Raw genomic sequence first — 25,581 nt, 5'->3', positions numbered from 1 at the left:
TACAGAATATACCTGAAAATTCTTCTAAGGCACCTGCCAATTCGTCTTCTAACGAAAACAATTTATTGACAGGTAGATCGACCTCGTCATCATCTTCTTCTAATGTCAGTTATGCTGGTATATTAGGTAGAAATCTATCTCCTATTTCTTCTAATGTAAATAATCAAAACACAGGACCGCCTTGCAGTTCTTCTTCTAACGAAAACAATTTATTAATAGGTAGACCGGCCAAATCATCTTCTTCTAATGGCAGTCTACCTACAAATATTCCTTCAATGCCATTCGCTTCTTTAAATGAAGTCGATTTAGGCGATATAACTGAAAATAAAATGATCTACCTACAAGATCAACTTTTTCAAATGATCATCCAAATGAATTCGACTTCATCACTTTTTGAAGCATTTCAAATCGGATGGAAATTTGCAAATAATATTATAATGAATTTAAAATTTAACAGTGATGTTAAATAATTATTTGAATATTTTAAATTGGAATGCTCGATCTTTGAAATCGAGTGAAGATGAATTTTATAATTTTCTCAAAGTTCACAAAATTCATATTGCCATTGTGACAGAAACTTTTCTTAAACCAAATGTAAAATTGAAAAGTAATCCACATTATGTGGTTCATCGATTTGACAGGTTTACTGGAATTGGTGGTGGAGTTGCCATTTTTGTCCAACGGCAAATTAAACATCGAATTTTACCTTCTTTCAATACTAAAGTTATTGAAAGCTTGGGAATCGAAGTTGAAACCATTCATGGAATTTATTTCATCGCTGGAGCATATTTGCCATTCCAATGCACCGGCGAACAATTAAATTTCTTTAAAGGCGATTTGCAAAAACTTACAAGATATCGATCGAAATTTTTCGTAATAGGGGACTTAAATGCTAAGCATGTCCAGTGGAATTGTAGGCAAAATAACAGTAATGGTAAAATACTTCATAATCAACTCTCAGCTGGTTACTTTACAGTTCTTCATCCCAGTAATCCTACTTGTTTCTCTTCCGTGAAAAACCCGTCTACAATTGATCTGGCTCTAACAGATCAAAGTCACATTTGTAGTGAACCGATTACTCATGCTGATTTTGACTCAGATCATCTTCCTGTAACATTCAGACTTTCCAACGAAGCTATAATTAATCCAATTAGTTCTATTTTCAACTATCATAGAGCTAATTGGTTGGATTACAGATCTCACATTGAAAATCATGTGGATCATGAAACTATTTTAGAAAATTCTGCGGACATCGACACAGCAATTGATAATTTGAATCATTATATTATCGAAGCTAGAAATCTTTCAGTTCCCAAAGCTCAAACTAAAATTAATTCTCCTATCATCGATGACAATCTTCAACTGCTCATTCGGTTGAAGAATGTTCGTCGACGACAATATCAACGTTCTCGTGATCCTGCTATGAAAAACATAGTTAAGGATTTACAAAAAGAAATTAAACATAGATTTACTCTTTTGCGAAATGAAAATTTCGCAAAAGAAGTTGAACAAATTAAACCATATTCTAAACCTTTCTGGAAACTTTCTAAGGTTCTTAAGAAACCTCAGAAACCAATTCCTGCTCTCAAGGAAGGAAATCAAATACTTCTTACAAATGGTGAAAAAGCTCAAAAACTTGCTCAGCAGTTCGAGAGTGTCCACAATTTTAATTTAAACGTTGTGAGTCCTATTGAAAATGAAGTCTCACTGAAGTATGATCATATTTCAACCCAAGTGTTATCACACGATGACATTATTGAGACGAATTTTGATGAAATTAAATCAATTATTAGGAAACTCAAAAACATGAAGGCTCCTGGTAATGATGGAATTTTTAATATTCTTATTAAAAATCTTCCCGATGTTGCCTTGAGACTCCTGGTTAAAATTTTCAACAAGTGTTTTTCATTAGCTTACTTCCCAAAAAGATGGAAAAACGCTAAAGTAATTCCTATCCTAAAACCTGATAAAAACCCAGCAGAAACATCAAGTTATCGCCCAATTAGTTTACTTTCTTCTATCAGTAAACTTTTTGAAAAAATTATCTTGTTAAGAATGATGACTCATATAAATGAGAATTCAATTTTTTTACCAGAGCAGTTTGGATTTCGTCATGAACATTCAACTACTCATCAACTTGTCAGAGTAACGAACATGATAAAATCAAATAAATCTTCTGGGTTATCCACTGGAGTTGCTTTTCTAGACATAGAAAAAGCATTCGACAGTGTTTGGCACAAAGGTTTAATAGCAAAAATGTCTGATTTCCAGTTTCCTATTTATTTGATCAAAATGATTCAAAATTATTTAACTGATCGTACTCTTCAGGTTAGCTATCAGAATTGTAAATCTGAATTGCTACCCGTACGAGCCGGTGTTCCGCAGGGTTCGAGTGTAGCTCCAATCTTGTATAATATTTTCACTTCTGATCTTCCAAATCTACCCGTTGGTTGTCAGAAATCGCTATTCTGTGACGACACAAGTCTGTTAGCCACAGGTAGAAATCTAAGAGTGATCTGCAGTCGCCTACAAAGAAGTTTAAATATGTTCAGTGATTATCTGTCAAAATGGAAAATTAAACCAAATGCAGCAAAAACGCAATTAATTATCTTTCCTCCCAAGCCAAGAGCTTCTTTTCTTAAACCAAACAATAATCACATTCTCAAATTGAATGGCTTGGAATTGACATGGTCTGATCAAGCTAAATACTTAGGTTTAACGTATGACAAAAAACTCACTTTCAAGGATCACATTGAAGGAATCCAGGCAAAGTGTAATAAATATATTAAATGTTTATATCCTCTTATAAACAGAAATTCTAAGCTCTGTCTAAAAAACAAATTGTTAATTTATAAACAAATTTTCAGACCAGCCATGCTTTATGCGGTACCAATTTGGTCAAGCTGTTGTTCCACCAGGAAGAAAACGCTTCAAAGGATTCAGAATAAAATTCTGAAAATGATTCTGAAGCGTCCTCCCTGGTTTAGTACAAATGAGTTACACAGACTCACAAATATAGAACCATTAGATGTAATGTCACATAATATTATAAGCAAATTCCGACAAAAATCGATGCAATCTTCAATTGAATCGATTCGCTCTCTGTATTAGTTAGTAAGTTAGTATATAAGTTCCTTTTCCCCATTACACAATACAAGTAGGTTTAGAATTTTCCCTACACAAAAATCTCAGAATTGCGGAAGCAAATGATGTCTTCATGGTAATAACCAAATCATACATATATAACAGGGCTGAAAAGTCACCACTTGTGGCTGAACACCCAATTTAAATCTTAATAATTTAATTTCAACTCATATTCCAATAAATAGTTATTAAAAAAAAAAAAAAAAAAAAAAAAAATAAACAATCATCGTCATATTTTGAAAAAAAAATCTCGGTAAAATGCTAAAAAGCAGCATAAAACTTATATACTTTGTAGCATATTTTCAAAAAGCAGTCAAGCCAAGAAATATTCATTAATTAGGTGAAGTTTTGAAATACAAATAGAGAAAACAATTTTTTCATATTTGTCCAAAAAATCTGCACTATTGAGTAATTGTTTTCTATTCAATAACAAGTAAGATTATTGTTGAAATGGGCTTAAAAACATAATGATTCATATGTTGAATGCACATGTGGTAATAATAAACGATAAATATCCAATACATGAATAAACCAATTGTGTAATCATCCTGTTTCTTGATGACCTATCGAAATTCCATTTATAACATTGGTCCCCTATATTCACTTCTGGAAACTCTAAATCTTCTTATTACTTCGTCTTGTGTCATCGGGTTGAATGCCGTTCGATGGAAAGAAAACTTGTTTTTAAATTGTTTAGAAAGAGTCTTATTTTGGGGTATGAATAGAGAGAACATCGAATCATGTTTTTCAGTGTGAGTAATTTGAAGCAGAAAACATACCAAGTTACATATTCAATTTAAGAAATACTTGTAATAGTTTTCAGTGTTACTTCATAAATATAGCATAACAACTTTAAACTTCTCAAAATCCTAATAAAACCATTATCAGATTATATTCCAGTGTAGTAGACCGTTTTTCATAAGATTTCTGTAGCACTTTGCTGTTATATAATAGCATCAAACCTATGTCAAATCTATTTCGGAATGATTTAAAATTCGAGAAGGTTTTAAATTCAGTTTTATGATGAACATAATCCTTTTTATGAAAATTTCGTGATGAATAAACTGTTACGTTGACAGAATTTTTCTGAAATATGTGTGTGCCATGCCGTTTCTGATGGTTACATAATATCTTAGATTTATTTACTATTTTGAGACTCAATCTTAATAGTTTATGCGCTCTTATTTTTATCCTGAATATGCGGGTGAAAAAGTAATTATGACTGAACACCTTGAAATTCATTCGGATTTGGCAAAAGTCGGTAAGATTTACAAACAAAATTTAGTGATTCATCACCATTTTGGTAGAAATCAGCGTCGTTGCAAAAAAATAGTGCTCGTGTACCGAAAATTAGTTCTAAAAGCCTTTCATATTTCCTCCATTCTATATTTATATTTGTTTTTTTATTTTTATCTGTGAATGTTACGATAGAACATCAAAATTATGAACATCTAATTTTCTCTAATACTAATTACATTTAAACAATGATATGAGTGATACTGTCATCCAATGAACACTTACACACAAATAGTTTAATAGCTAAGACAGAGCGACAAGATTATATCTGTCATAAATTAGTTGCTAGTAATAATCTTCAAACCACAAAAATTTTTGGTTTCAATATTATCGATCATCGGAGCTGGGAAATTAAGCTAAATTTTGAGTTTTTTCGTTTCACACTACATTCATTCTGTGCGCAAAACATGTCTGTCACCTCATCGTTGTACGCGTGCAACGTTGTACAGAAATCATTGTACGGAAATCACATGTCTGTCAGCGGTATTACACGATCATTAAAAGTGTCATTACTAAGTAATGACACTTCTGTTCAAACGCTCGTCATTACTGCATTACTGTACATCATTACTTTTTAGCATTACACGTTCATTATTAATGATGAATATTTGTAACTACTCCACTAAACTAGGCGGTTATTTTCAAATCAGAGTTTAGATTGTATACATCGTAAGGGCCGCTAATCAGGTGTCACTGGTGCAAATAAGCAACGACACACTCCCAGTAAAGTTATCTGCATGCATGGAAGCAAAAACTGTCTCAGCTGTTTCAATCAATTGTTCAGTAATTTGAACTTGAGAAGCCAATTGCAGTAAATATTTGTTTTACCAAAATGAATAATTCCAAAAAAATTTGCGTGTTTCCATGGTAATGTTTTGTTTTTATCCACCACCGTTATTTTCAATCAAAGTGAGCGATTTACAAACTGCTTCGTCCTCGTTCTAGTTTGGATCGTTTGACAGTGAGGAAGCGTAAGTAACTGGAATTTTGTCAAAGAACAATGTGGCTTATAAAAATATTGCGAATATATCAATCAGTACTTAAAAGATCTTTCAAATTCTAGCTTCATTAACTAAATAAACATTATGGAAGAAAAACAAGAACATAATTTCTTCCAAACCTTACACATTGAAAGGTTATGTCAAAAGCAAAGGAAAATACGAGTAAGCCTGGTCAAATCAGTGTTTTTTGTTTCACCAAGGCGGTTGCGCTGCTTTGGTGGGGGTTCTGCCGGAGAAAAGACAGACTCCTCATATAATAACAACTTCATGTATCAGCCCCATGGGGTTGTTCAAGCCATTGATGTGGAACAAGGCAACCAAAATTTCTAACGATCGACATTTTCAATCAATCGTCACACTTCTGAATCCGCAGTTGCGATACGGATTTAGATATTATTAAGCTTCTCTTCGGCAAGCTTGTGCTCAAGTTTTGTATGCACGAAGTTATTTTTACAGCGTTAAGTTTCTCTACCATTCTGCGATTTCAGTTGAAGCGATAAACATTTTCTCATTGTTAATCGAGTTCATCCTATATAAATTAGAAATTAATCCTAAGCACTCGAAATTTACCCTAGAGTAGTTGCAAATTTCACAGGCGAAAACGACATAACATGGAATTTCATCCAAACTCGCGTGACACAAGCTTCAAATCGTTTTATGGCACTTTTTGTCTTGCTGTCTAGCAACAACCCACCTCTAGCATGCTACGCGTAGGACTGAAACGTTAGCTATAGTTTCGCTTATATTTATAGATTTTCGTGCTTCCAACAGCTTCCAGGAAGGGGTGGTCGCTCAAGCTCAAGAAATATGCACATCAAAAACGAAATAATCGACATCAAAATTATATACCAACCGTTAGGACCGCCCATCTGTGAAAAAACCATAAACGAAATCATGTGAAAAGGAAACTTTTATCCAAAATTGGTTCAGTATTGAATCAATCGGCAGTGTGAGCAATTCTGTTGCGGGGCGTTCGCTGAAGCTTCGCTTCAAGTCAAGAGCGATTGCGTCATTCTGCCACTGGTCGTTTGCATTGAAGCAAAATGCAACGAAAAGTGAACAACGATGGGAAACATTACACAAAATCAGTTATTCTAATTAGATTCTAACTAGAAAATGTTCGTATTTTTTCTCGGCTCCTTTTGACGTAAATACGTCTTACATTACTATTGGCCGTCTATTCAAAATTTATTATATGGTTGAATGATAAGTTTTTGTTCGCGAATATCTCTTGTTTTATTTAACGTTTCAACAAAATTATTTTTCGGAGTCATCATCTTCGTCATTGGAGATGAGATCAGCAGTTTGTCATATAATTTTCTGTAGTATGACATAACCACAAATAACACGAAATTACAGTTTTTTTTTTGTATGTTTGATAAGTAAAGAAGATAAAAAATTGATGCTACATTCATTGCGTAGTTATCTTATTCAGCTCAGATTAAAATCCAGGTCCTGAATCCATTTATAGAGTTCAGTTCTGATTTTAGAATCCAAGACAAGGTTTTTTTTTCTTAAATCCAGTTCTAAAATTCAATACCTCGTCGAGAATCAAGTTCCAGAGCTCTGCAACTGAAACCGAATTTCAGAATTTGATTCTAAGACAGGATCTTGATTCTAGATCTGGACCAGGAAATTATGGAAATACATTCTACACATGGATTTGAATTGTAAAACAGAATTCTGAAGCTGTAATTGAGGTTCTGTTCTGAATTCGGTTCCAAAATTCCTAATCGGAATTCAGATTTAGAACCAGAATTCCGAAACTGAGTTCCAAAATTCAGGACCGGAATTCGGATCCAGAGTTCTGTAGTAATTTCAGAATTCAGTTCTTAAATGCATTACGGAATCCAGGTTCATAGTTCTGTTCCAGAATGCTGATCTAGAGTTTGGCTACTAAACTCAGTTCCAGAGTTCTATAAATTTAACGGAATTCAGGACTCTGAAGATTTTTTAACTTTATACCGGATCAAGACTGGAGAACTGAGTTTTGAAGCCAAATTTCGGATCCGAATTTGAAAACTAAATCCTGGACCGGAATTCTGGTGTAAATCAGCAGCCTGGTCCATAGTTCGGAGTTCAGTCCCGAACCAGAATCCTTGTCTCGAATTCCGTTGCAGATTACAGATTCAGTGATTCTACAATTCATATCTAGAATTCAGTTCCCGAGATCAGATTCATAATTCAATTCCAGAATACAGCATCAAAATTGAGTTTCAGTATTCGGTTCATTCATTTCTGTCGTATTCACATCATCCGGTTATGTCCCTAACATTACCCACCCGCTTATTCTCTAATGACTAATAGTTTAAATTTGCCCTTGATATTTATTATCCTCTTTGTGCGCAGGAAAAAATTGAATGGGTTTGCCAAAAAAAGATTCGATTCGCTCATGTAGAATTTCATTTATCACAATTATCAAGATGACAAATTAAACAGAAAACAAATTATATTGATAAATTTTTGAATTCCAACTCCTGAAATACAGAGATGGCACATTATTCAAAGCACTATTTTGTTCAATTAATTACCGACATAGCACTCGATTTCGATTTCATTTGACTTTAGCATGCAAAGTCGAACGAACCACTGGTTCGAGTTCTTCATCCATCGTTGCGGAAGCCCGACTCCAACGAGTGGCATCTACTTGAAAAACGTCGATGCTGAACCTCAATAGGGCTGCCTCTACAACAACTGACTTCGGCATTGCCACAGACTGGAATGTGGTCGAGATAAGAGCGATGTGATTTTAATTAATTTATCACTCACAAGACACAGCCCCTGGACATATGCAATAATTCGATCTCGATGACCATTATGCGTGGCAGTGCACTTGAAAGCCATATGAAAATAATGACCCTCGTTGAGCGCACGATAGATTACGATAGGGACTAAACCCCCTGGATGTACTGCGTTCCTTGTTTTTCCTGCCCAGGACAGACAAACAGAGAGAGACAGAGAGAGATCTGTGTGGTAACGATCCGTGAATGGAGAACAACAGAAGAAAAAAACTTATTAACAGATGCCAACCTCCGTCGTCCTGCGAAAGGTTCTAGCCACACAGTGCACATCCTTTCCGCTTTCCTCACAAAAATTCCTGCGACAGACCCCGGCGGTGGTATGGAGGATACAAGAAAAAAAAAACACTGAAATTAGGAAACGCCCCCGGACTGTCGTCGTTAATTTTATTACGCGATCCGCTATAAATAAAAGTTTTCGAACCGCCACCGCGCCACAGCGCAGACGGGAGAAAATATGGTTTTTTGATCCGTTCGGGCAGATTCTGGCCGGTTGTGGTTCGTCCCTTATGCTGTTTCGGTGGTGGGTCGTGGGACGATTCCGGTCCGGTCGTCCGCGTCATAGTCGTCGTCGTCGGTTTCGGTTCCCAGTGCAGCAGCAGCAGAAGAAGCAGCAGTGCTCTCGGTTTTGGGTGTCATTTCTCAAATCCCACCGGCGGAAGGCCCTCGAACGAATCGATTCCGGCGTGAAACGTGTTAAAAACCAGATCGCATTTACTGGCCCGGGGCCGTAGCCGGGAAGTAATTTTTCTTTTGCGATTCTCGCTGGGACGGGAATTTCGTAGGGGAATGTTAGGAAGTTGAATCCGTTGTTCTGAATTTAGGTGGAAATCAGATTTTTCTGTCAAATAGTTTCGCAAGTTCGTCCGATGCCCTTTGGGTGTGACGACGACGACGACGACGACGACGACGACGGTGTGGCCAACGACGCAGCACGGGTCACGCGAGAATAGAATATTTTTCGCGATATCGCACCGGACCGCCGCCATTGCTCCGCACAATGTCATGTTCGTGATAAAAAGCTCCTTGAGCAGAAGCAGCAGCGGATGTTTTTTTTTTTGCTCTCTCTCTTTTTCTCTCGGTCTCTAACACGAAACATCATCGAGAGTCAGCCAGACTTGAATTGATGATACCGATGGGTATTAATAATTCATAAACCACGACGCCGCGGACAGTGACGAGCATCAGGTATTGAAGAAGAAGAAGCAGCAGCAGCAGCAGAAGAAGACAATGAACAGAAAAACCTAATAACAACTGCTATGGCAACGGCAACGGCAGCAAGAATTATTAATATTTGTTACATGGAAATTACTAAACCTTAACTTTCATAACATCGCCGCCTGCTGCCGCCTGCCGGCTTCGGGGCTTAGGCAAATTGTGTACACCCGCTGCTGTCAGCGGCTGGAAGGTTGAATGAATCCGGCGACCGCCGAAGGGGGAGGGAGGGTTGTCTGCCTGGCGGCAGTATAGTTTTCATTTCGCGATGTTTGGCCGGGGGGCTGCGTTGAAATTCTTTTCATTTTTTTTTTCGCCCGCCCTTCCCCTTCGGCGCAAACACAATCATCGGCGGGTGCCCTACGAAATGCTGTGCGTCGATAAAACTAGCGAAAACGAATCGCAACGGTGCAACTGCAAAAAAAAAATCATTGACATCGTAACACTTCTCGTGCAAAGGCTGACCATTTTAATTGCTTCGACATGAATTGCGCGCCCGGCTGGGCAAACATGAAACACTTGGCTTGACTCATCCATCCATCCATCGTCCAACATCACATCCACACCGGGTCTGCTATCGACATCGATAGCGAGCAACATTGCTCGGACACACACACACGAACACACTCTCAGCGACGTGTGCCTTGTCATTGGCTGGCTGGCTGACTGGTGAAACTTTAGCCAAGAATAGAACCCAGTGGCAGGGCAAATCCGGCAGGGTCACGCAAATTTAAGGTTATCCTCGGTGCGGGTTGCTATGATCGACCGGTCAACTCCTAGACGACGACGGCGACGGCGAACACAATCGATTGGATGTGTGTTTTCTTGTCAAATGGCCAGTTGAAAAATTTTGCTAGAAGAACTTTTTATTCCAGTTCTTCTAACACGGATCATTCGTGAACGCAATGAAAAATTTTCCATATGAATTCCGTTATCACCAGCGATGCCGAATCGATCTGCGGCTTCAACGGATCAATATTTGGTCAGCATGAACTTGACACACTTCATTAATCTTCTTTTACAACTGGTTGTACCAGAAATCGATTGAGTTTTTACTTACTTCCAGAGTTGGGAAAAATTCAAATCGAAGTCGATTTTTGCCTTTCTCTATACAAAGGTATTAGAATTCCTGAAAAAAGCGGGTGGATAATGGCAGAGACATAACCGGATGACGTGAATACGAATAAAATGCATCGTTCAGTTTCTTTGACGTTGAAGATTCTGAATTCTTTAACTGGAATTCAAGAACCAAGAGTTTTTGATCCGAATGCTGGAATTGAATCCTGAAACTCAATTTCGAAGCTAGATTCGGTAACTGAATTCTGAACAGTTAAAATCTGGACCTGGATTCTGAAACGCAGCTGAATTTTAGTTACAGAACTCCGATCCAGGATTTCGTTTTCAAATTCGGATCCAGAATTCAGCTCAGAAGATCCAGAATTTAGTTCAAGGACCTTCCAAATCTAGTTCCTAAGTTTAGTTACCTTTCTAGAATTGTAGAACTGAACTTTGGAACCGAAATTCTAGTAGAATAGTACACCATTACATAGTAGAATTAAATGGTGTTAAAATATTATTCCAAAGAAATTATTCTACTGAACCCTCAAGTGACAAATTAGTGATCAAATTCTAGACTTGCATGCAGGATTTGAGTTCTGTTCCTGGATTTCGATCTGAAGATCCAGAATTTCTGAACCTGAATTCTGAAACTATATTCTAAATATGAATTCCGACAAGAAATTTCTGAACTGAATTCGGATCTGAACCACTATTTCTGTTCCAAAATTCAGTTTCAAAATTCAGATCCAAAGTCCAGGTTTCGAATCAATCCTTATCTCAGATCCAGAAATCGGTTCCAAAATCCCGGCTTAGAATCCAGTTCTGAAATTCTGGACGAGGAACCAAATTTTTTAGATCTGGGTTTTGGGAATGAAAAAAATATCAGGCATGGAATTCTGAAACTGAATTTCAGAACTAAACCCTAGAATTGGATTCTGATCTGGATCGAACGAGTCAACTACGTAGGCAAGAATGAATGAAGTATCATTTTTTTTGCGTTTCATGTGATAATTTATTTTAAATTTTTCGTAGTTTTAAAATAGTTTACAAATTAAGTGGTACAGTGTTTCTTTTCATTTCTGTTCCAGTTTGTGATCTTCATTCTGTTGCATTGTATGTTGCATATGCTGTAATAATTTTGCTAAAGAGCAAGTGTTGATTTTGCAAATTTCTTAAAACCACTTAAAAACTAAACTAATCCTAGAAATGTTTACGTAAAAAGTGAATTAATTATTTCGTATTCCGAATGGATACAGCCCTGTCTAAATTTATAACATGATTCAGTTATTGTTTGATGAATGAAGTATCAATTAGAAGGGTTGATTTTGTACAACGTTCCCCATTTTGCCCCAATACAAACGACTAGCAGTAGGATGACGCCATCGCTCCTGTTTGAAACGAAACTGGCTCTGCGAACGTCCCGCAATTGTTTCAAAGATGAACTGAATTCTTGATACTTGATACCAAACATTTTAGAAAACTTTAATTTTGAATAATTTGTGATGATGTCATACAACTGAATATGTTATCATAAATTTCTGATTATATTTCCGATGACAGGTATCAAAAATTATGTTGATACGTTAGATACAACAGGAGATATTCACGATCAAAAACTTATCACTCTCTCAGAGGGTAAATTTTGAAAAGGCACCCCATAGTAAGGTAAGTCGTTTTCACGACAAAAGATTGCTAATAACGAAATGTCCTCAATCAAATGTATAAGCTTTCGTCTATACTTAATCGTTTTCGTTAAATCCATGGTTATGAATGATCATCTCGTAATCTTGATATATTAAATGTTTATATCCTCTTATAAACAGAAATTCTAAGCTCTGGCTAAAAAACAAATTGTTAATTTATAAACAATTTTTCAGACCAGCCATGCTTTATGCAATACCAATTTAGTCAAGTTGTTGTTCCACCAGGAAGAAAACGCTTCAAAGGATTCAGAATAAAATTCTGAAAATGGTTTTGAAGCGTCCTCCCTGGTTTAGTACAAATGAGTTACACAGACTCACAAATATAGAACCATTAGATGTAATGTCACATAATATTATAAGCAAATTCCGACAAAAATCGATGCAATTTTCAATTGAATCGATTCGCTCTCTGTTAGTGTTAGTAAGTTAGTAGTTAGTATATAAGTTCCTTTTCCCCATTACACAATACAAGTAGGTTTAGAATTTTCCCTACACAAAAATCTCAGAATTGCGGAAGCAAATGATGTCCTCATGGTAACAACCAAATCATATATATATATATATATAACAGGGCTGAAAAGTCACCACTTGTGGCTGAACACCCAATTTAAATCTTAATAATTTAATTTTAACTCATATTTTAATAAATAGTTTTTTAAAAAAAAGTCAAAATATTTGCAACAGTGGACAATTCGTGTTTGAATTCAGAATCGTTCGAAAAAAAATTCAAAAAGACATTTTTATTTTTCAACAGGTAACAGTTCGGCTGAAAAGTTCGTATCGTTTAATAGAAACACACATTTTTTTGCCAAAATTCGTTTTTATTATTCAACATAATAGCCATCAGAGGCGATACAGCGATTATAGCGATCTTCCAACTTTTCGATACCATTTTTGTAGTACGATTTGTCCTTTGCCTCAAAATAGGCCTCAGTTTCAGCGATTACCTTTTCATTGCTTCTAAATTTTTTACCAGCGAGCATTTTCTTGAGGTCTGAGAACAGGAAAAAGTCACTGGGGGAGAATACGGTGGATGAGGGAGCAATTCGAAGCCCAATTCGTTCAATTTCAGCATGGTTTTCATCGACTTGTGACACGGTGCATTGTCTTGATTGAACAAAACTTTTTTCTTCTTCAAACGAGGCCGTTTTTTTGAAATTTCGTCCTTCAAACGCTCTAATAACGCTATATAATAGTTACTGTTGATGGTTTTTCCCTTTTCAAGGTAGTCGATGAAAATTATACCATGCGAATCCCAAAATACAGACGCCATAACCTTACCGGCCGATTGTTGAGTCTTTCCACGCTTTGGGTTCGGTTCATCGCGTGCAGTTCACTCAGCTGACTGTCAATTGGACTCCGGAGTGAAGTGATGGAGCCATGTTTCGTCCATTGTTATATATCGACGAAAAAAATCGGTTTTATTTCGATATAACAGCTCCAAACACTGCTCAGAATCATCAATTCGTTGTTGTTTTTGATCGATTGTGAGCTCACGCGGCACCCATTTTGCACAAAGCTTTCTCATATCCAAATATTCGTGAATAATATGTCCAACACGTTCCTTTGATATCTTTAGGGTGTCAGCTATCTCGATCAACTTCACTTTACGGTCATTGAAAATCATTTGGTGGATTTTTTCACGTTTACATCGATAACAGCCTCTTTTGGACGTCCACTGCGTTCATCGTCTTCGGTGCTCATATGACCAGTACGAAATTTTGCAAACCACTTACGAATTGTTGCTTCGCCCGGTGCAGAGTCTGGATAACACTCATCAAGCCATTTTTTGGTATCGGCGGCACTTTTTTTCATTAAAAAGTAGTGCTTCATCAACACACGAAATTCCTTTTTTCCATTTTTTTCACAATAACAAAAGTGGCTTCACTCAAAATGCAATATCCCACAAACTAATAATCAGACAGCTGTCAAATTTATACACGTATCTTTTGAGGGTTGGTACTAACTGAAAATGGTATGGATTTAATTCTAGTGGCGCCCTCTCATAGAAACGATACGAACTTTTCAGCCGATCTGTTAATGTAGGTTTAATAGAAAATGTAAAGTAGAATTTAAATTTTGAAAAAAAAACGCAGCAGGCGGTTTTCGAAAATTAGGCATTTAAATATGCTTTTTTCTGGTATCACAATCATAGTAGACAAAAAGTTCTGAGCACCAGGAGCTAATCTCCCGACCTGGGGAACCAGCGATAATTATTCCTAAATCAAGGGTTAAATTCCGTCTCCATCCACTGGAACCGTACACCAGCCGAAAATATTACTTTTCAAAATATCTAGCAATCCTTTCGGTTAGAAACGAGAAGCCACCTACCGCAAACATATCACATCTCATCGTTTTTTGTTTTGTTTCATCCAGAAACCTTGGTCATTTTGGGGGGGTGGAAGCTAAAAGGGACCAACCAATTCGGCAAAAGAATCTCATTAACCGGGAGAAGGAATATAATTAAAAATTTAATACACCCGCAAGTTGCGGTTCCAAAACGGCTCATTTTCGGGACGTCTGTGTGTGTGTGTGATCAGTGCTGCTGCGACAGGAGCCAAAGCAGAAACGGTCTCGTAAGTCCCCACATTCCATTCTGATGGTCGTTCGTTTTTTTCCAACTGGACTCCCCGCCAATATCACGTGTAAGTGAGAAAGGTCCTGGAAAAGGATCACAGAGCCAAGCCGAAAAACAATTAAACCTTTGGAGAAACCTTACTCTTTTACGTGTTTCCAGTTTGCAGCACACACATAAGCTGCTGATGAAACGGGAAAACGTAGATTTTTTTTGTTCATCAGCGAAAACAGACTGAGTTTCCTTTCCACCCGCAACGATCCCCACGAGTAATCAGTGGTGGGTGATTTTCCTTTTTGTTCGGTGAACAAAAGCTGACGATTGGATGGTAAAAAACGTCGGGGAAAAGGATGAGATGAGTTCTTTGTTGTAGTATTTTTATTTCGTGGTTTTTTCGAGATAGTAAATGCTAGTTCATTGTGATGACCGTTGAAGTACCATTTTAGCTGACCATTCAATCGCTTGGTTCCTTAAACAGTTATGGCGCGAAGAAGTATTCAAAGGTTTCCATTTTCAACATTCGTCGCAAATACAGGTGTAGGGTTTTTCTCCTCTTCAAACGAATGTTCGAAAAATAATTTCGAAATCAATCTACTAATTTTCTTTACGTTTCGTCTTTGACTGGTCAGTGCAAAACAGTTCAACTTGAACTTGAAGTTCAAGGTGACGTGTCAAAGACGAAACGTAAAGAAAATTAAAAACATTTATACGCCCTAAGCATAAACAGGATAACCCCTAAATGATCAATCTACTAATTTGTAAGGTCTTGTCTTGACTTGAGGTTCACTAATGCTGCCGAAACTTACTCTAAAATAGCTTTAAGAAGACTAAAAAGCGAGGAGCGGAATTGGTTTTTACGTACCAAGCCCTGCGGCCAGTTTACCGAACCGCATATGATTGTTAATAACTTTTCCCTGATTTTTCTTCGCAGGGATAAAAAAAAATCAGATATATACTGCAAAGTTGTATCTGTTTGACAACGCAAACCGTTTATCAGGAAGTCTAACCAGAATTAGAACGGAAACTCCAAAAGCAACACTCGGCCAACCAGCCTCGGTCTCCCCTAGATGCTAAGATGGAAAAGTACTAGAAACAGCTGTCCAGTCAAAAAAGATCCATCGTTAAAATGTCGTTGGACTTGGGTAAGTTGATGCTCCGATCTGGTTTACGAAAATAATTATTGTGACAATAATAAAAAATCTAATCACATAGCATGTTTCATACAGTAGATTCAAAAATATTACCGCTATTTACTTGAATTTCATACACAGAAGTAACAGGGGAGCAGGACTTGACTAGAGCGAACACAAACTAGCGTTCAAACTGGCCCGGCGGAAGGGCACTCTATCAAGTGCTATCGTAGCCAGTTCATGATTTCGCAGCAGGGGGCTGGCTCAAACGCTGCGCCAAACCCTGCACTCCTGTTACTTCTGTGAATCAAATTCACGCTTGACCATAAGAGTAAATCTACCCGGGCATTAAAAAAAATTGCAAATTGCTATTGGGTATTGGACTTCCGACATCTTCATATAATCATCTGCTAGTGAAAATCGTTGCATGACTGATAATGGTGAGAATGATCAATCAGAACCAAGGTGATAATTGCAAAACACTGATCAAAAGCGATAATGCTGCCGCAATACCAATCTCAGACAGTCGAACGATTATCGTTAGCATGCTCAGTCATGATTTTGTAAACGATAATCACCGACGATTGTTAACGGTGACGCTAGCTGAGTTTTTGTGTTTGTTTTTGAAAATTATAATGTCAAGATTGAATTTGAAAAAGGCTATTTATAAAAAAAAACCCTTCTTAATCCACCTAGTGGTGTGATAATGCCTTTCTCTTTCTTCGAAGCAGTCTCATGAATTTTTTATCATTTTTATGAAATAATTTCTGACACTAATTTTGGCTCATTTTTGACACCAATTAATTCAGATTTATTCGAGTGGTTCACAAAAGCATGCTTCAGTGTTTATGTCACATACTCGGTATCGTTTTTCCAATCAAGCGCTTGGCAATTACGTTGCCTATTTATATGAGAAGAGTGATGCTAATCTAAAAAAACCCTTCTTAGTCCACTTAGTGGAATTCTCATAGATCTTGAAAAATCACCATAGGGGGGAGTACATGAAATTTCTGAAAAGGACAAAAAAATTTAGATGCCAAAAGGCTTAGAATTGCATGAAACGATTTAGTGTCATCTCGAAAAAATTTTTATTAAATCGACTTTTTAGGACTTTTTATCAAAATTTTTCAATGTCCCAGAAAGTTGATTTTTACAAAAAAAAATTTTTTTTGAGATGACACTAAATCTCGACTTTTCATGCAGTTTTAAGAGTTTCTGCTTAAAAAAAAATTTCGATTTTGGAAATTTCATGTACTCCCATCTATGGTGCTTTTTCAAGATCGAAAATTGTCAAACCTTTACCACTGGGCAGCACCCCTTACACATGTCCGATTCAGCTCAAATCTTGTATGAGGGCTATTTTTTGAGGTGCTTAAACTTTTGAGCACTAGAGCTTTAAGAAAATAGAGGTGGTCCTAAAATATAAAAGTGGTAAAAACACAACGCGTTTTGTCGGTTACGTCACTTATACCATCATATCTCCGGAACCAAAGGTCACAGCCATTTGGTCTTCGAACTTGATCAATGGCCTAACAAGAGCTTTCAAACGGGCCTATACTTGTTAAAATCGGTTCAGCCATCTCCGAGAAACTTGCGCGGTAAAAAAACAACACGTTTTGTCGGTTACGTCATTTATACCATCATGAATGGTATAAACACACACACACACACACACACACAGACATTTTCCGATCTCGTCGAACTGAGTCGAATGGTATTCTATAGAGAAAGGCAATAAATCGCGAGACTTTCATTTGAATCCAAGCTTAGAATATTTACGATATTAGTTTTGTAATAACGGGTTTAAAATCAATCGAGTCAATTTTTTTTTCTATTTATTACCAATTCAAATAGTTCACTAAAACATCTCATTTGGCTGTAGATTCATTGGATATAATTTTTCGAGATAGTAATACATAAAACACTTGTAGGGCTCATTTGAAACCTTGATTTCACTCAAGATGGCATGTTGATGCGTTATGGTGTTTGATAGTTATTTGATTTTTCTGAATACGATTTCAATACTAATTTAAATGAGTTACAATAATAACACCCTCAGATTTCTCAAAAAACAACCTTGGTAAACATTTCGTTTTTGCGGAATTTGGCCTTCCAACAGACTTCGCAGCCGAGTCATAGCGTACAGAATCATGGCAAGGCTAGTAACTACGGTTCTATTAATACAAAGTCGGGGCTCGAACAACTTCCACTGAACCCGGCCGAATCAATTTCGAACTAATCTTAATAGTCGGTGCTGTGATTAAAAATAAATATAAAGACAATAATAAAAATCTAATCACAGAGCTTGTTTCATACAGTAGATTCAAATATATTACCCCTACTTGCTTGAAGATCATACAAATAAGTAACAGGAGCGCAGGACTTGACTAGAACGAACATAAATAAGTGATCAAACCGGCCCCGTGGAAAGGCACTCAATCAAGTGCTATCGTAGCCAACATGGCTTCGCAACAGAGGGCACTCCCGTTACCTCTGTAGATCAAATTTACGTTTAATAGCATTGAATTGGTTTTAATCAAATTAGACCATGACACTAGGGGTCTCTGAGGCACCGATCGAAAGTTTGGTTTTTCAGCAATTCTATTACACTGCATTTCCTCACAAAAAATGTTGGTCCAAACGCTGTGCAAGACTTTATGAGTGGTTTCGAAAGCGAAGTTCGAGCATTTGGATATGGTATTGAAATCGAATAAAACGAACATGTAAAAATGAACCTTTTTAAATCCCCCTAGTGGTGTAATGATGCCTTTCTCATAATACATTTGTTTTCAATAATATCACTGTCTAGTTCTGGTAAGAAATTTTTTTTCAAACTCGAACAAAATTAGAAACTTTTCTTGGGTACATACTAACATTACCTTTTCAATTTATAAACAGTTATGTCAAGTTAATAAGATCTTTTTTTATTTTACATCGTCGCAATAAATGACGGTTTGAAACTTTAAACACACTTTACTCTATAGTTCCGGAGCCGGAAGTCGGACCCGGATGATATTCAACAACTACCTATGGCCCCATAGTCGCTTTTCATTTGAGCTGAAATTTGTGAAAATCGATCAAATCATCTCAGAGAAAATTGAATGAGTTTAGTTTTAGAGTTTTTGACCACTTTTCTGGTTAGTTTTACGTTTCGTCTTTGACTCATCAGTGCAGAGCAGTTCATATTGAACTGCTTAGTGCTAAACTCGTCGAAAACACGTTTTCGTTCGACACGTCAGAAAAGACATTGCACTCCATTGCAAAACAAAAAGTGTTCTGTAAGTAGCAGAAACTTTACGTCTGCTTAGCGGTTCAAGTTGAACTGCCGAGTTTAGCACTAAGCAGTTCAATTTGAACTGCTCTGCACTGATGAGTCAAAGACGAAACGTAAAACTAATAAAAACGGTTATGTGCCCTAGCACAAAATTTGGCAACCCCTAAATGACTTTTCTGGTACTTCTTAAACCAGTAAAACAGAAATCGATTCGTTTAGTAAGTAACTAGTATAGCCTACAAATAAAAAAAAATGGAACCAGATCCAAAAGAATTTTACTCTTTTTCCATCGTCGCTCAAAATAAAGGTGTGCAATTTTTTCTAAGCTGGACTCAAAACCGTCTTCCTTTTTCCGTCAAAATTTGCAGTTTTTTTTTGACAATATCGGTTAAAATTGACCTTGAAAGCTCCGCCATATCCCAATAGTAGGGGTTTTGAACGAAGCACGATGAAATGACGCTTGAAATCAAAGTTATACACAATTTTCAATACAATCATTCTAGAGTGATTGAATGGATGAATACAGTACTCTTCAGCGCAGTATTGTGGCTCGATTGTTTTTAGCACGGTCCTTTTCTGGCAACATAATTGCTAATTATTCGACTGTGAAGTTTTAAATCTTATATTGAAAATTATCCTAGAATTCAAAGTGATAATCCGTATCTCAACCATAAAAAAAACGAAATTTTCATATCACTCAAATATACTCACGTTTATTTTAATAAATATTTTGTCCTATTTATTTTAATAAAGCAATTGATTACCATTCTTTCAAGTCACAATTTTTGAGAGACAAACTAATACATGTGGATCGATATTAAAGGTTTCGTCTTACTGTTAGATTGATGCTTCAGTGCAATTTTGAATAAACTATCATTCACAATTTAAATTATTTTGAAATCCAGACAAAAACAAATTTCATAATTTTAAAACCAATTAATTCGAATAGGAAATACAACGTTCCTGGAGTTGACTGGTAATAATTCCATGGATTCTAATAATGTTCACAATTAAATCGATCAAACTACAGACGTGTCCACTGATGATGTCGCTTACACTCTTCTCTAACCACTTGTGCAGTTGTTTATTCGTTTTCATTAGTTTGTTTCGAAATGCGTGGCCTTTCAGCAGAACGACGTCGAAAAATTGTGTACAAATGGTGCACAGAACGCGGACTGTCACTGAGAAAGATAGCAAAAATGGAAGGAGTAAGTGAAAAAGCCGTGCGAAGTGCAATCAGGAAGTTCGGTAAGGATAACACCTTTGAGGATAAACCGAAAACGGGTCGAAAAAAAGGGTCCTGCTAACCCTCAGTTGGATAAACGTATACTGAAGGCGTTCGAACAAAATAGGAGGTTTCAGTTGGGGATGAGGCCAAAAAAGTGGGAACTTCGAAGTCAAATGTTCTTCGTGCTAAGCAGAAACAACCAAAACGTAGTCCGAAATAAGAAGCATCGATCAGGCCGAGGGTTCGAAAGCTGTACAATACGATTCTTGCTGGAAATTTGAACTGCATAATCATGGACGACGAAACCTACGTGAAACTCAATTACAAATCTTTGCCGGGACCACAATATTATACGGTGCGAGAAGGGCAAGTGTTAAACCAGTCCGAGACATCGATTGAAGTCGAAAAATTTGGTAAGAAAGCTATGGTCTGGCAAGCCATTTGTAGCTGCGGTAAGATTTCGAAACCCTTCATCACCACTGCTTCAATGAACGGCGAAATATACATCAAGGAATGTTTACAAAAACGACTTCTACCCATGATTCGAAGCCAGAAGGATCCTGTTGTCTTCTGGCTAGATCTTGCTTCTTGCCACTACTCGAAATCAACGGTAGAATGGTATACTACCAAAAATGTCACTTTCGTCTCAAAAGACATGAATCCACCAAATTGCCCACAACTTCGACCAATTGAGGAATTTTGGGCATTAACGAAGGCACATCTTAGGAAACATGTCTCGGCAGTCGAAACCTTTCAACAGTTCGAAAAAGATTGGAAAAAAGTGTCAAAACTTGTCGCCAAGAATTCTGTACGGAATTTAATGAGGAACGTTCGCAAGAAGGTGAGCCAGCTAGTCTACAATGTCTAAGTAGTAAATGTTGAGAATACTATTCTGTTGTTGTAGTCTAATATTATCAGTATATCGAATATAATTTGAATATCTAACACTTGTGAATTATTTACAGCGAAATCAAAGTGCGTCCATACTTTCTGGGACAGTCTTTAAATCGTAGTACATTTAATATGAAGAAAAAAGTCAACACAATTGAGACTAATTTCATGCAAGTTCAAAAATGTTATATTTTTTTAAATATTAGACTCAACATGTTGCTTTCTGCTTCGTTTTTTGCTGTCTTCAATCTGAGATAATTCAAACATTTGAAATGGTATTATCTGACACCGAAAGTGACAGGAGGACCAGTTCGAAATAATCTTGTAATTTTACGTCTTATAAGATGCACATAAAAGGAGCGTCGTATTTCACACAAATTTATATGCTAGAACATGTTAAATTGTGTGATCTGAGAATTACATGGCTTAAAATCGAATGAAATAAAAAAAACAAAAGATCGATAGCAACAGCGCGAATTGAACCAACAGCTATCGGATCACAAAGCACTCCAGTTAATCGACTGAACCACAGCAGCACATGTCTGTTAAATTAATAATTGATACATATAAACCCATACAGCGTCACTTGGTAGCCCAGCGCAAATTACACTAGATGCCAGTGAAATTCTGCACGAATGGAATTTTACCGTCATTTTAAGAGTTAAGCTGTTTTGAATCGTATCGTTTGTAGAATTATGTCACCTGCAAAATTCGTATTTTTTTTCTGTTGAATTTCCAATTATAATATCGACGAATGATATGAAACAGCTATTCAAATTATGCTACGATAACACACTGAAAAATCCTATGCCGAATCCACCTAGAGGTGTGATAATGCCAGTCTCATTAAAACCATTTCTTCATCAAAAAAATTTCTAACACGAATTTGGTCTCATTTTTGAAACAAATTCTTCCATACTGATTTGGGTATACAACAAAAGTATTCTTCAGCGTTCAAGACACATATTCGGCAACATTCCTCAATCTCAAATGTATTGAAAATAATACATTCGAACTTGAGCGTTGGCCAAATCAGATAAAATTTTGCGAAAAGAAAATAATGCTATTTGTCGGTAGCGATATTTATACGATTACACCTACAGAACCGAAAGCGTTAGTCATATGATCATCAAATTTGATCAAAAATCTAACTGGCCTAAGCTTGTTGAAATCGGTTCAGCCATCTCCGAAAAAGTATAAAATAATTCTTCGTATAGAATGATTAATCGAAATGTGCACACACAGGCATTTTCCGACATCGTCGAGCTGAATCGAATGGTTTATAAACGTTTGAAGATAAACCGATGGGTGCGTTTTACCGAATATTTTCTTGTGATGCAATTTGAGTCCATACACCCTCTATTCTTTGAGCTCTAACTTGAACTTTCCGCAAATGTGCTGCGTTTTTAATTAGGCTGAAAAACTTACTTTTCTGATTGATATAAACAGAGATCCACAAATATTTTGTAGTTTTTAATTTAAACAAAAAACAGATGGGCAAATTGATCGAACTACAACTTTTGAAGATGGTTCAATGAATGGTAAAGATATCTTTTGGGAAGGTGTCCTTTAATTGTCCAAAAGATGGACAAAGTGTCCGGAAAGCGAGGGCCAATACTTTGCATAAAAAATCTCTCGCCTTCGTTCTTAAATACTCGATAATTTTTTATGAAAAACCGACAGTTAAAACTCGGTAGTGGCAAATCGAAACTCCGAATACACTAAGGGCTCTTTTTATTTTTTTTTTTTGTGAAAATCGACTTCCAAAATCGAAAAAAAAATTTTATGCCGTAAAACAACCGCGAAACTTCGGAAATCCTCGTAAAAAAAATTGGCTTCATGTCGCAATGTGAATTTGACGTATTTCTGACCTACCAGAAAGTCTCTACTATCTTAACCGAAAAAAGAAATGCTTCAAGAATTTTGCTTGAGATGGCGTCCTCCCTCAACAAGTTTTTCATAGGGATGATGTTTAGTTGAACACTGAAATGACAGGTTTGCTTGAAGCTAGAGCTTGTGCTCATATGCTCTAGTTATTCTTTATTTGACAGTAGATTTTAATTTATAATTGGAAGATCAAAACCATCCTCGGACTACCTTGAGAACTTTGTTCAATTTCTCAAACGCAATTGTCTCAAATTTATTTGAATCTAGTTGAGCAACTATTCCCGTACATTTGAATCAATTGTATTCGTATCCGTTCCTGTGACTCGTGTTTCCCCGGATAAACGTTTTTCCATTGACATCCAAGAGTGCTTCGTTAATAAAATTTGATTTACCCTTTTCTTCCAGCCGGTATTCCCATGAGAGAAAGAGAAACACTCGACAACCCCTTTCTTGTCGGTGGCCTACTAGATGGCCAAACGCACAGAAACTAATGCACAAACGGCACCCTTCGCTCGATCGCAACAAAAGCCGCGTAGTAGCCCGAAGGTCGGTTGGTTGTCGCTCCGAGCAGGGAACGTCCTTCATCCGGTTTCGAACTCCGCTTGAGGGCCGAAACGTTAAATGTCCTTTTTTTCTCTCTCAATGACAGCCGTCGTTTCGTCGTCGTCGTCGTCGTCGCGATCAACCATTTTTGTTTGGCATTAATGGCCTCTCACGGATGGGCACAATAATCTCCGCGCTGCTGCTGCTGCTGTCGTGTTCGGCATCGGCAACGGGATGAGAAAATGTGCACTCGAGTCCCATTGTCACAACATCTGGCACTTCTTCCGCCCTCCCTGTTTTGCCAGGGTTATTCGAATGTTCCCTGAAGGGAGGAAAGATGGCCGACCTGAACGGAGCAGGAGGAAGATGACAATGAGCTATTTTTCGGCTAAATCTCGGATTTCAGGCGGAACATCTTGTTTAGGCTGTGTGTATTTATTTTTTTTTTTGCATCTACAGAAGTCCTCCGTAATCCCAGAAGGTAGATTTGAATTCACGCATGATTTGATGCATCATGGTCCTTTCATTTTTTTTCGATCTAATGCCTGCAAAAGTTACGAGGAAAGTAGGATGATTGCGTGCAGAGTGACAGTTACATCAATCCCAGTAGGCAGAGACTGGGGGAAAAAAAAGGTGTAGTACTCGTAATGGGCACAGACAGGCTCATCCTCTGCTCTGGGATGAGTTCGTTTGCAAGGCGGGACCTTTGTCGAGAGGACATAAAAATGTGATCCACTTTCTTCTATTCATCGTCCTCGTCGTCATCGTCGTCGTTGTCGTTGTCGTCATTGTCAGCATTGATGTCGGAACAGGTAATAGATTCATTTTGCTTTTCGTGTTTTTTTTCCCCGTGATCTACTAAGAAGGATCCGAGAATTGATGATTGTTAACGTTTTGAACAAACAACGAACGCCGAAACGAAAAGCAGTCTTGAGGACCGGGAGAAGACCTTTGAAATTGAGAATGCTGCATGGGGAAGAATAAGGGCTTGAGTGGATCAATGACATGGAATATGAAGCTGTAACTGCGCCGGTTTGATGAAGTTGTACTCGATGCAAGGAGTCCGTGAAATTGCGTTTCTGGACAATAGAAAGGAAATGCAGTCTCTGCTGATGCAAGAACCTGATGAGTCCAATGATTGAGATTCCTAATAACGTAATAATTGAGGGAAACTGATTTTCAAGAACAGTTCTTTTGTCTGAAACTAGAGCACTTCGGTTTATCTATTCATATCTGGAGAGCAATAAATCTTTGAATGTTTTACATTTCCGCCTAGACTTTTGTACGCATGAACAATGTCGGTAGAAACAGGTAAGGAATAATTTAACGACTCCATAGAATATTTACCTCAAAGCGTTATTAAACAACTGGTGCTCAGAACTGTTTAATTAAATTATTTGAATTTCCATAAATACTCATAGAAGGCTCGTTCACGACAAAGTCTGGACAGATTAAATTTGGAATAAAACTAATTTGCTGTTGGTTCAATCCAAGATGCAATTTTTCTTCATTTAATTGTGCATTATTAAGTCATCTAAGAAATTACAGTTACTTACCGATTTAGCAGGTTTTGTCCAAGATTTTTGAATTTTTTCTATAGTTGTAACTGGTTGTTTAAATCCAGAGAGTTCTCTCTTCACGAGAGTCCAGCATCTATCGAGTCGCCACTTTCGGCACAACATGGACTCCATTCGTTTTATATCATTCTAAAACATCTTTGACGTAGTGGCAGAATGCCAAAACAAGCCAGAATAGCGAGTGATCGTCATGGCTGCGTAGGAATGGTAACAGTCGCTTCTTTAGGCATTTTTCACGGTATATTACCTTGTTTACCGAT

The sequence above is a fragment of the Malaya genurostris genome, chromosome 2, assembly GCF_030247185.1.
Source record: "Malaya genurostris strain Urasoe2022 chromosome 2, Malgen_1.1, whole genome shotgun sequence".
Taxonomy (NCBI): Eukaryota; Metazoa; Arthropoda; class Insecta; order Diptera; family Culicidae; genus Malaya; species Malaya genurostris.
The sequence above is the reverse complement of the archived record's forward strand: the minus strand, read 5'-3'. Positions refer to the sequence as shown.